The following is a 10,882-nucleotide window of genomic DNA, read 5'->3' on the forward strand; positions in this document are numbered from 1 at the left end:
TCAAGGCTTTAGTTTCCAGTACTCCTTTACAGTTGCTTTCCCAAGCCACCAATTTTCTAAATCCTATGATCAGGTGTAGTCCTCAGCTTACAAATCCTACAAGCAGAAGTTATAATGGTAAACCACTTCTTCCTCCTTGCTATACTATCCTCACTTAGATAAATAATACAAAGCTAATGCTTAGGAGATTTTAATAGGTGATGAGCACCTATTTCAGAAATACAAAGTAGTGAGCAAAAAGAAAATGTGGAGAAAATAAGAATGATCCAAAAGTGAAAATAGCCTCTGTGATGTCGCAGACATGTGACTGATGATACAGAAAGGTAAGTAAATCAGCTGTTAAATACAACCATTCACTCATGGGCTACACTGGACTGCAAGGTATTATGTGATTTTCAGCAGTGATTTGTTATATTGATAATGCATTCTTTGGAGGAAACTGAATGGTACTTTGATAATTCAGGATTTTGGCTTGGATTGGGTTCAATTCATCAATAATGGACAGTTAAAATAGGTACAATTCTCATGATCTGGAAGGCAACAATTGGAGACAACAGTGACAGTACTAAAGCTGTTAAAAATAAGACAAGGAGCCAGCTATTCCTAAAGGATGGACAGATAGTGGTGCCGAGATTGAGCTGTGCATGGTAAGGTAGAAGGGAATGGTGGAGGAGAAAGTCCTGATTGGATAATCACCAATGTCCCTTTCTTTCCATTGTCACCGATGCTGGTCCAATTAGCAAAGAGTACTCATTAGTGGAATTTCCCTATTATCCAGTCTACTCCTCTACTGATATGTTTGACTAATTATAGAGTAGCAAATACCCAAATCAAAGTTTCATGGTTAATTGATTGGTTAATAAGCCTGCACCAAGTACTTTAATTAATTCCCCTTGTTTTGCTGACAAGACAGGACTGAATTTGACCATTTGCATTGGAGATGTTTAGAATCCCAACGCTAGCACGTCAATCTTGCCTCAGAAGAACTGCTATCTGTACTCTGAATTTAAAATGAATATTTTCTTGGAAAAATCAATAATGACATGGTTGTTCAAAATGTGAATTTCATATGAGCAAAATTTAATTCATTCTGTCCACAGACTGGCTCCTCTGCCAGGGTGTTTTGCTGTAATCAAACAAGTCACTCAGATTCGAAATATTGTACATCAGCCTTTAGTACTCCTTTTCACAAGTCAGTAATAAAAAAATGGTAACAATCACTTATTGAGAAGTGGGTGTCATGCATTGTACTACACAAGTTACTTAATTATCTAATTTCATTTTAGCAAATCCTACGAAGTATTATTAGCCACTGATACAAATCACGAAAGTAAGACTGATGGAGCTCCACTTGCCAAAGGTATACCAGTTGTATCTAGCAGGATTTAACAGAAATTAATTCCCATTAAGTAGGCATTAATGTATATATGCATATATATATATACATATGTGCACACACATACATGTTATACATACAAATAATCTGTGAAATATCTCTAATTCATTTTTAAAGTCATGTATTTTTGTCTCTACTTTAGTATTTGCTCTGTTTGCTTACTTTGGTTTTCTTTTACAGAGACTCCTATCATTTATGAGTTGGACTTTCCCTCCCTTTTCAATGTTTGTCACTTTTTGGAATCTCTTTAATTTCTAGATTTTTCAATTATTCATCTTTTCTGTCTTTTATGTCTTCCATGGCACAATTAATTGTATTTATCCCTCTTGTTTCCTTTATAATTTAATCTTTATAATTATCTGTTGCTGCACAACAAATGACCAAAAACATAGGGGATTAAAGCAACATAAAGAAAAATAAACATCATCTTTTGCCATTTGTCTGTTTCAGGAATTCAGAAGTGGCTTGGCTGAACAGTTCTGACTCGGATCTCTTGTGAAGTTTTAGTCATCTGAAGGTTTAACTGAAGGCTGGAAGATTCACTTTCAACTCTCCATGGCTGGACAGTTGATACTGGCTATTGGTCAGAGACCTCAGTTCTTTTCCATATTGGCTTCTCCACAGAGCTGTCTCCAATACATGGAAGATGGCTCCCTCCAGTGCAAGAGATCAATGGAGGCAAATGGAAGACACAGTGCCTTTTATGATGTAATTTCATGTGACATGTCATCATTTCCAGAGTACTCTATTGGTCTCTTCTGTGTCATTGTACTATACTATGGAAAGGTATAAATATCAGTAGACAAAGACTATTATTCAGAAATAACTTTTAAAATATGTAAATGATTTATTGAGTTTTGTTATCTGTTTTTACGAGTTTTTCTAATTCTGCTGTTGTGTTATATCTTTTATCAATTTCCTAATGTCTATCAGCTCCTTTTGAATAGAAGGTAAATATTTTGATCCATTCTGTGTGTTTCTTTCTAATGTACTTTTTTTTTTTCTGCATGGGCAGGCACCGGATCTGATGTACTTTTATCATCTATAAGAATGTTATTCTGTTTATTATCTTTTTTTATGTTAACTTTTTAGGCAATTTGAGCTTGATGTTTTTCCATTGCTCATTTAATAGGATATGGTTTTCCTGAATTCTTACAAGGAGGTGTGGCTACTGCAATTTCACCAAGATACCTCTATTGTTGTTTTCTTGGAACTAAAAATATGTATGATAGCCTGCTTTCTGAGATATTTGGCTCTGTTCCCCTTCTCAACTTTTATCTGAACCTCTCTTTTTTGCATTTCTGCTCAGTTGTGATTACACTCTCAGGAGTTTCTCCTAGGTGCAGGGCTTAAACAGAAGAGAGTCCTAATGGATCAGTGTTAAGAGTTCAGAGGATGTAGGCTTTCCTGCAGAATCTGTGCATTCATTCACTATTAGATTAGGGAACACCCATCCAGTCTTAGCTGTTGCTCTCATATTTGCCTTCTGTGTTTCTTAATGAATACCTGCTTATATTATTTTGAATTCCATAGTTCTCAGGTCCATCAGATGCCATGGTAGTTCCCCATGCTTTCTCATGCACAGAGATGGATATCATGGAAATCTAATGGCTGTTTTTGGTTTGTCATCAGCTACTTGCATTCTGGTGTTCAGGAGATGACTTCAAGTAGTTAAATTGTATGGGTAGTCTAACATGCCCTTGCAGAGATGTATCACTTCCTGGGGTTAATAATCCTCTGTTTGAGCATCTGATTACTGGGTCTGTGGGTTATGCCCATGTTCCAGTTACCAAGTGTCTATGATATGAAATATATGACCTTAAGTGTTCATACTGTACCCCCTGCCCGTTTCCCCATATTCAAAAGAATATGACTTTGGCATTCTCAACTGATCAAGTCTGGGATTTCTGTATTTCCACTATTCTAGATCTTCATGATCCTGAATCAATTTTTTTTTTCAAAAAATGGACTAAAACTTAAAGTTAAGCACTGCTAACACATACCATATGCAAAAGAAAGTGAGTGGGAGAAAAAAAAAGGGAAATTGGTTTTAAAATATAAATATATTTTGACATGTAACTGAATATGCATTTTAGTTGAATGCCAGATGGCTAAATGCTAAAATCAATAGTCAGCTGAAGCTTGATGTTTTCATCATAGAATGAATGTTTAGGATACAGGAACAAATCTTAAATATTATTCCAAATGTAAATGTCATTAAAATTTTAATACTAAAATTTTAGTGTTCAAATTTTGTAAGCTTGATATTATGGTGCAGGAACAATAATTTCTCAGCTCAACCAGCAGCTCTGTTGCTCCTACAATCATTATATTACACATTTGTGATAATAAATAGATGTTCTCTTCCAGCTTGAATGGTGAAGGAACAAGATTTTTTTAGGATACACCATTTCCTTAAACATTCTTCACTTCATGCTTTTTATATTTTTGAATGTATCTGTATCAAAGATAATTTAAAAAGGATATAGTGGTACTTACTTTTGGAACCATATCTCCTTTTGAAACTTGATGGTAGCGAACTTGATATTGTTTTTAATTCATCTTCACAAAATAAAAATTCCCAGATAGGGCTTTTTCTTAAAATCCTTGTGACCTTTATTCAATTAAATAATTACAATATATATCTATACATTATTTAATTTTATAAAGGCTAAAACATCAGTTGATTAGAACATGTATTGATTAAAATTAGGAGATACCCTAATTTCCATTAATTTTATTGTAATATTAATTAAATCATATAAACATCTGTTAGTTCAAAGTGATAAAAAGTTTTTTCTAATATTATCTACTAATTAATCATCTCCTTATTTGTATTAACTTTCAAATTATTTCTCTATCTGCTTAATTCTTTGAAAGTTCTTAATAATTATTTTTGTACACAAAATTAACAGCTTTCCCAATCCTTTTTCACCATGGCAACATTTTGTTCCTAAAATAATAAATATTTTTTACTTGAACCAATGAATAAAATTTCAACAGTAAAATATGAAAGATGATTATTTACAGGTTATACTATGTATGTCTACTATATTTGAAAGAAAAATATTTAAATATTAGAAATACACCCAGAATATTGATTGACCAATTATTTTAGATCAATCATATGACCTATTAAAAATACTAATAAATTAGATAAGATGTGTTTAAAAAATAAGACTTGAAGACATGAGAGGACAAAAAAGGTGGCAACGAATATTAGGATCCAAGACTTACGAGAAGAGAGAAACCCGAAGAGGTGAGCCCTGACTTTGAGGTCATTTTACCCATAGGAGTAATACGAATTCTAGAGGAGATAAACACAAGAAGCTAAGCAGTACTTTTGATGGCCTCACTGCTATGCACACAAAAATTGTATTCCTGGACCCACAGTTTGGGTTAGAGGCCTAGTAAACTTTTCATGGTTTAGATTTCGGCTATAAATGGCTACATAGTAACTGAATGCCAGTTTAGAATTGTCTCAAATTTTGAAATTCCATAAAGATGATCATTGATTGCTTACGTCCTTGTCACCCGTCAGAATAAAATTCTAGCTTCTAGGAGGATAATATCAATCTAAGTCTCAAATTATATGTATAATTTTTCAAATAAAATTTCTGGCGCTCAATCAAAATAATAAGACACACAAGAGACTGGAAAATATGAACAAAATAATAGGAAAAACAATAAGCAATAGATCCATAGGATTCAGGTTAAAATCATTACTCAGATATATCTGTTGAAGATGGCATTTCTGAGTTTACTTTTTTTTTTTGGCACAGGCAGGCACTGGGAATTGAACCCGGGTCGCCACATGGCAGGCGAGAACTCTGCCTGCTGAGCCACCGTGGCACACCCTCTAAGTTTTCTTTTGAGTCTTCAACTCTTCTCCAACATTTACTAATAATGGTTAGGATGTAAAAAGAGAACATATAAAATGCAGATAAATATTTCCATTGATGAAAACGGTTGAATGGAAATACATCCATAAGCATAAATGAAATTATAGGTTTTGTTGGCATCAAAGTCCCCAAAACAGAGAAACTGAGTTTGACCCCTAGTGGAATTGCAGATTAAAAAAGAATGAACTGGCACAAAGGGGGATGGGGGTGCTAACTCAGGTTTTATGCTTAAAGCATGGGCCAGAGTACAGATTCTCTTCCAGCCACTTCTGAGGCCCTGGCTTGCATGAAGTTTCTTGAAAACAAAGGCATATGATCTAGACAGTTTCTAAACATATCTTGAGATAACTTCCTTTTGCTTAACTCCTGCCACATAGACCCACTTATAATATATATTTAACAGGGGTGTCAGACATACAAGGTAAGCTCAGAGAGGGTGGAAGAAAGAGAAAGAGGATGACCAAATCATGATTAATGTAGTGAAGTCCCCTAGCTATCAACCAAAATTAACTTTCTCTTATTGTATAAAATTCCAGGAGACTTAAGCCATCTTCTCTTGCAGGTAGGGCTGTGACACAACTAACTTCTCTCCAACAGAACGTATAGAGAATTGAAATGTGCTACTGCCAGCTTTGGCTTACAAACAACTTTTCTGACTGCCCTTCGATACTTTTTTTGCCTTGAGGCTGACTGGGATGGTGATACCAGAGCAACTGTGGGAGCAACATGTTGAAGAAGTGGTAGACATAATTCAAAGATGGACCTCAAGATGCCCCTAATATATATCCACCTTTGTACAGTTAAACACTAATCTAGGTGCACCTTTGTGAAGGCATTTTGCAAAATGTAATTAAGGTTTGAAATCTGTTGACCTTAAAATAGAAGTTATCCTTGGTGAGTCTGACCTTATAAGGTGAAACTTTAAAAAGAACTGAGCTCTCTTAGGAGATTTGAAGTTTGAGAGGGATTTGACAGGAGGGAGATTCTCTGTTTCTGTCTTTGAAGATTGATGGGTTATGAGGCCAGATATGAGGGTGGCCTCTAGGAGCTGATAGCAGCCCCAGCTGATACATAGAAGGGAAACTGGGACTTTAGTTTCTCAGTTTGAAAGTGAAAATTCCCATCAATCTGAGTTAACTTGGAAGCAGAAGTCCCAAGGGTCCCTTAAAGGATTGCATCTAGGTCAACATCTTGATTTTAGCACTGGAAGAGCTGAGAACCCAGCCATGCTGTACCTACATTTCTGACCTACAGAATTGTGAGCCAACACGTGGGTGTTTTTTATGCTGCAAACTTTGTGATAGTTTGTACAGAGCAATATAAAGTGAAAATGCAAGGTGACAGAACCATTTTCACATGGAATGTAGGAATAAATTAAGAATTGTAAACCACAGAAGAGTTTGGGTTTATTTTTTTAACAGCCTAGTGTACTTGTCTAATACCTTGGACAATACAAACAGTATGATAACATTGATTTGAAGTTTTCAAATGAGCATGTTAATACTATTTTAATGAGATAATACACATTTAAATAAAAGTATGAACATACAAATATGGATGAGAAAGAAAGACTTTCACCTGTTTTGAACATGCTTTGAGGCACCATTCACACGGATGACATCCTAGGAGCCAAATCCAGGGAATGGTATTTACATAGAATCTAATAGGAATGGAATGTCTTGGTTTGTTAGCTGCCAGAATGCCATATACCAGAACCAGGACCTCTTTTAAAAAAGGGGAATTCAATAAATTTCAAGTTTACAGATCTAAGAAAGCAAAAGTGTCCAAATTAAGGTACCAACAAGAGCCACCTTCACTCAAGAAAAGCAGATGGGTCAGGAACACCTCTCTCAGCTGGGTAGTCACGTGGCTGGCATTTGCTGGTCCCTTGCTCTTGGGCTCTGTTGCTTTCAGTCTCTGTTCCTGTGGTGCTTCCTCACTTTGCTTCTCTGGGGCTGTCTTTCATCTCTTGGCTTCCCTTGGCTCACTCCAGGTTTTTGGTTTGTGTAACATCTCATAGCAACAACTGCTTGGCTCTAAGCATCTCCAAACATCCGTGTTTCTATTCTCTAAGTGTTGGCATCTGTGTCAACTCTGCACTGTTTCTGCCATTTCTGACTCTCTCTAAAATGTTTCCTCTTTTAAAGGATTCCAATAAACTAATCAAGACCCCCTTGGAATGGGTAGACTCATATTTCCATCTAATCAGAGAGTCACACCCACAATTGGGTGCATCACATCTTCATGGAAGATAGCCTAATAAAAAATTTCTAACCTGCAGTGTTAAATCAGGATTAAAAGAAATGGCTGCTCCCACAAGATTGGATCAGGACTAAAACATGGTTTTTCTGGGGTACATGATATTTTCAAACCAGCACAAGAAGTCATTTAACAAATTGGTTTGAGAGGAAGAATAGGAGAGAATAGGTAAAGTGTTAAAAGGTGACTGTGATATTGTTTAAATTGTTATTTGAAATAAGAATGAATAAAAGTTAAACTTCATGAAAGTGCTGAAATTTTCTATATATTTGAAATTTTTTTTAACAATTTAGCACTTACCTGCTTTAATCTCACACATAAATTGAAGTTTTAAAATATGAATTACCATCTATTTTCAACACCCTGCAATATTGACATTTCTTTGTTCTTCTTCATGCAAAAACATTTTTTAATTTGTACGTTTAGTGACTATCATTGTACACTTTAGGCATTACTAGATTATACCATCTCAGTTTTATCATCTATCTTTCCTTCTGGTTTCATTTGTGCCCCCAGGCCTCCTCCCTCTATCATTCTCACATTCAGCCTCATTCAGTGTACTAACATTATTGTGTTACAATTATCTAGTATTGTGCTATCCATTTCTGAATTTTTACAGTCAGTCCTGTTGCACAATCTATATCCCTTCAGCTCCAATTCCCCAATATCTACCCTATTTCTATCTCCTGATGGCCTCTTTGTTCTTAACTTAAATTCTCAGAAATTATAAAATATTTCTAAAAATAACAAGAAGATCATTTATCTCTTAAAGGCAGTAACTCTTTTTCTTGTTTTACCATCCATCATATAAGAATGAAGTTACCATTTGGAGAAGAAACTCACTGTTCTTGTTTGCGAGCTGCTGAAAAGCAATATATCAGAAATGGAACAGCTTTAAAAAAGGGGGAATTTATTAAGTTGCTAGTTTACAGTTCTAAGGTCATGAAAATGTCCAAATAAAAGCAAGGCTATAAAAATGTCCAAATTAAGGCATCCAGGGAAGATACTTTGGTTCAAGAAGGCCAATGATATCCAGGGTTTCCCTCTTAGCTAGAAAGGCACTAGGCAAGTTCTGCTAGTTTTCTCTTCAATGGCTTCCCCGGGGCACTGTCCTTTCTGTTGGTTTTTTTGGTTCTGGTGGCTCTATCAGCTCTGGTTGCTCTCATGGCTCTAAAGCTTTTTCCAAAATGGTTCCCTCTTAAAGGGTTCCAGTAAGCAACCCTATCTTGAATGGGTGGAGACACATCTCCATGGAAACCATCCAATCAAAAGTTGCCACCCATAATTGGATGGGTCATATCTCCACGAGAGCAGTCAAAAAACACCCACCCAGCAATATTGAATAAGGATTATAGAACTTGGCTTTTCTGGGGTACACAACAGCTTCAAACTGTCACACTCACATTCTGAAGATGAGACTTAAGAATGTGGGAAAGTATCTCCTGGACTTCAAGGGGTCTTAAGGTCCTTCAGAGAAGTCAATGGTGGTAAAATCTAAAGGAGACCTCTTCCAAAGCTAGCAACAATGAGCCCACAATACTCATCTTTTGAGTCACATTGTATAGTTACATTATATTCTTTATTTTGTTTTTGTCACATTCAAAGCTTTAATCTGTTTGTAAAGCCTTGTTTAAAAGTCTTATCTCAATAAGTGTTGAGTGGCATTAAAAGGCTGTATGTCTACTCTTGGTGGTAGTGATAATTAATAATGTATTGTTAAGAGAGAATTGCAATGGGAAACACAGGATAGAGTTGCACGTATCAGGTGCTCCACTCACATGGGAAACTCATTCCTTTTCCAATCTGGGAGGAACTGGTTTACAGAAAATTTTCTTCAATGCTTTTAGACTGAATGTCCAAATACACAATTCTGATTCTGTCCCCACCCTCTTGTGAATAAAATCTAAATTATTTTACCAGATATCACTATTTTCTCTGTCTAATATTCAAAACTACATTTTAAGTATTTTTTCCATTTCACCTAAGTTATTTACTATTTTCCTGACATACCTTCCTACATACATTCCAACCAGAAATAACCTGCTCACTAGAATCATTCCTCCTTTTTCTACCTGTCTTCAACATGGGAAGACTATTTGAAACTACAGAAGGTATCTTGCAGCTACGAGAAAACAAGTGTGAAGATGAAAACACAGGCTAAAGCTGTGTCTCTCAAACTTTAATGTGCCTAAATAAATGACTCGGGAAGCTTGGATAAACTATGGTTTCCTGGGTTGCACATCCAGAGTTCTGATTCAGTAGGTAGGGAGGTACCCTACATTTCTAACAAGCTCCCGGTAATGCTAATGCTCCTGGTCCATGGGGCACATATTCGATAGTAATTAACTAAAAGATGGCAGAAGAGAATGATAGAAAGTTCCTAGGTCCCTGAAGACATTGCAGAGCAGTTGAATTAATATCACCAAATGCTTAATTCTGGAATTTTCATTGTGTGATAAAAATAAACTCTTCATTGTTTAACTCACTCTTACTGTTTGTTACTTTCTGCCAATCACACTCCAGATGTTACTGTCCATCACCATTATTGAAATCTTCATCATCACCATCCTAGCTGTTATTTATACTGTGTGTTAGTCACTGTATGAGTTCTTTAAGTAAAATTATCTTACGCAATCTGTTTTAATTTCCTAGCTGCTAAAATAAATACTGTACAATGGGTTGCCTTAACAACAGGGACTTATTGGCTCACAATTTGAGGGGCTAGAAGGCTTGCTTCCTTCCTGGGTTGGTATCTTTTGGCTGGTTAGCAAACTTTGGGGTTCCTTGGCTTTTCTGTCACAAGGCAATGTATACAGCAGCATCGTCTCCTTTTACTTTTGGGTTCTATTAACTTTGAACTTCCGGTTATCCCAGTGACTTCTCTTACTTTATCCAATTTCCTTTGCTTTAAGGACTTTAGCCATATAGGATTAAGACTCTCTCTTACTCAGTTTGGGTGCACCTTAACTGACCACATCTTCAGAGATCCTGTTTACAAATGGCTCACACCCTGTGGGGCCTGAACAAGCCTTTTTGTGAGGGAAATGAGTCAATTCCCTCAGAAATTTTGTGAAATAATTTTCCCTATTTTTGGTAGAGGAAAATCACACCTAGAGAGGTTATGTAGGTTTACCCCAAGTGTCAAGTAAAAGTTTGCTGTGCAGGCAAATCTCACTCAAATTCCCCCGAGATGCTTAATATAAGTTGGTAAATGAATTGCATTTTCCTGGTTTATTACGGTTGGAAGGTAGCTCTTTTATCTTGTGATCACATATGACTTCGCACTTGATTTGCCATGCATTCTTTATTCCTAGGTATATATTTA

General features: G+C 35.9%; 1 long non-coding RNA gene across 2 annotated transcripts; it reads left to right on the plus strand.

The window, feature by feature from the left end:
• The first annotated feature begins 327 nt into the window (after positions 1 to 327).
• On the plus strand, positions 328 to 6,644 carry LOC143685942 (uncharacterized). Of its 2 annotated transcripts, none has more exons than XR_013176807.1 (4): positions 328 to 381; positions 1,287 to 1,360; positions 1,847 to 2,346; positions 5,861 to 6,644. It is a non-coding gene; the product is annotated as an uncharacterized LOC143685942 (long non-coding RNA). The 2 variants fall into 2 exon arrangements; XR_013176808.1 differs by having other exon boundaries at positions 1,847 to 2,182.
• Positions 6,645 to 10,882: the final 4,238 nt, after the last annotated feature.

This window comes from Tamandua tetradactyla, chromosome 6 (assembly GCF_023851605.1).
Source record: "Tamandua tetradactyla isolate mTamTet1 chromosome 6, mTamTet1.pri, whole genome shotgun sequence".
Classification (NCBI taxonomy): domain Eukaryota; kingdom Metazoa; phylum Chordata; class Mammalia; order Pilosa; family Myrmecophagidae; genus Tamandua; species Tamandua tetradactyla.